The sequence below is a fragment of the Arachis stenosperma genome, chromosome 8 (genome assembly GCF_014773155.1).
Source record: "Arachis stenosperma cultivar V10309 chromosome 8, arast.V10309.gnm1.PFL2, whole genome shotgun sequence".
Lineage (NCBI taxonomy): Eukaryota > Viridiplantae > Streptophyta > Magnoliopsida > Fabales > Fabaceae > Arachis > Arachis stenosperma.
Genome location: NC_080384.1, coordinates 21,031,082 through 21,033,456, shown reverse-complemented (window position 1 = coordinate 21,033,456; position 2,375 = coordinate 21,031,082).

Below are 2,375 nucleotides of genomic sequence, written 5' to 3'. Positions count from 1 at the left end.
CTTATATTAAAGAACAACCACATCAAGTGATTTGGAAAGAAAATGTAAACACCAAACAATCACAAGCATACACAACATGTGAATATGATTATAGCAAACATAATACAAAATAGCTCTTCTAATGCATCTTCTAAAATATCTGAAATAAAAAAAGCTATATGATCTGATCCACTTGATTCAGAAAGTTACATCTATTGGAAAAATTAAGAATCAACCAAAAGAAAAAAAAAGAGGAAGGCCTGGTTGATTCAATTCAATTCGCTGAGAGAGTTGGGATTTTGATTCAGAAATCATGCTGATGGTGGATTCATTTCAGAGGACATGATACTTCCTCCCAATATAAGCTCACTGGGCATAAGCACATTGAAGTGTCTCAAGAAGTTAAACTACAGAGGTTCCAATATCTGAATGCTCTTCATATACTTGAAATTCATTGCTGTGACATCTTTATTTCTTGCCTGATCAAGAACTTCCTTCCACCCTTAATCAACTTTATGTCCAAGAATGCCCTTTGCTGACTCCAAGAGTTAAAACCAAATAGTGGGAAGGAGTGGTACAAGGTGGCTCGAATTCCACACATACAAATTGATGACCAAATACTCTATTTAGGGAACTAGTGCCAAAGCTAGGCACTCAGGTTAGAGGACTATAAACACTATGTACAGGCAACATGTTATGTATTCTGATGAGGACAAAAGGGATGAATCCATGTTGTGTTGGTTTCATTGTGTCCTGATTTATACTACCCTTTGATTTTCATTTTTAGCATTCAGCAAAAAACATTATAAAACAGCAACAAGTAATCCCTAGTCCCTAAACAAAAATTTCAATAATGATTTGATTTTTATTTTTAACAGCAGCAACAAAAATTTCAATAAATATTTCAGGAATTAAAGAAAGAGCAGCAGCACAAAATCAGCAAAAATTAGTAATTTCACAGTTTCACATTAAAAACAGCAAACAAAGGCTTTGGGGAGAGAAGATGGAGACACGAACAAGAATCGAAAAAGTGAAAGCAATGACACTAACCATCGACGAAGTCACAGACGGCGACCGGGGAGACGACGGTGAGGGGCGAGCTGCTCCAAGCCAACAAAACAGAGAAGCCATGGAGGACGGATGGAGGACAAGGGGAAGGAGGAGGCCGAGCTACAAGAGAGGGCCTAGCCACACACGGCGCCGACGGACGGCGGCAGCACTGCGCCAAAACAGTTGCAGGGAGGACCTAGGGTTTTGGTTTGGTGATTTAACTGTGCTTCAAAGTTCAGAGGGATTCACAAATTGGAGGGGTGTGGTGGGGGGAAGGGGGAGTAAGTAAAGCTGTAAAGGTAACGTTTTTTCTTTCTTTTTTTTTGCAAATAATCAAAACTGTGCCGTTTACAGAGAACTGGCCGGTTACCAGTTCGGTCCAACCGACCAGTTTTTAACCGATTCGACGGTTTTGAAATGGTTTTGAAATGGGCGGTTATTAGAGGCGGACCGAACTGTTTATATTGTCGGTTTTCAGTTAAATCGGTTCAACCGACCAATCCGGTCCAGTTTTCAGAACATTGATAAGAAGTTATATTGTTATACATTCATAGTATAATTATTTCTTTTTAAGATTTATTTTGATGTTATTAAATTTGTGCTTCAAACGAAAAAAATAATTTTATAGTTAATATTCATCAAATAAACATTACAAATATATCATGTTATATATATGTTCTAACAACATAAATTTATTTGTATATAGTAGTTGGAATATATGTATAACATAATGAATTTATAGTATTTATTGATAAATATTAATTATAAAATAAAGTTCAATTAATTGAATAAAGTAGAAAAGAATACATACTATCTATCCTTTAATTTAAAATTTTATATTTTAAAATTTAAATATATTTTTTAATATTTAGATTTTAATATTTTAAATTATTTTTTAATTTATGTATGAATTTAGATCTTAATATGAAATTTAAATATTTTTATAACATTTACATGGGGAAGTTATTTTTAACTTGCGCTATAACCTATCAAGAATCTTCCCTTTCACATAAATCGTTATGTACACTGGTGGTTTATTTTATTATGATCTTCTAGTAAATTTATATTTCGTACTATTTTTAAATACTCTCTAAACAAATATTGTTTTAATTCTCATTTATTAATCGGATAAGATTGATTAATCCGGATCTAACTTTTATTTAATAGTTTATTATTGGTTAATAAGTTACGACATAATTTAAAATTTCACGCTTGTTTAAGCAATCTAATAAGCTAACTATTAGATCAATCCAAGTTGATTAATATTCTTTATTAGTTAAGATAAATTTTTTTAGATGTGTTTTTATAAATTTGATCTAAACGAAGAGAAAGGCAATATAATATTA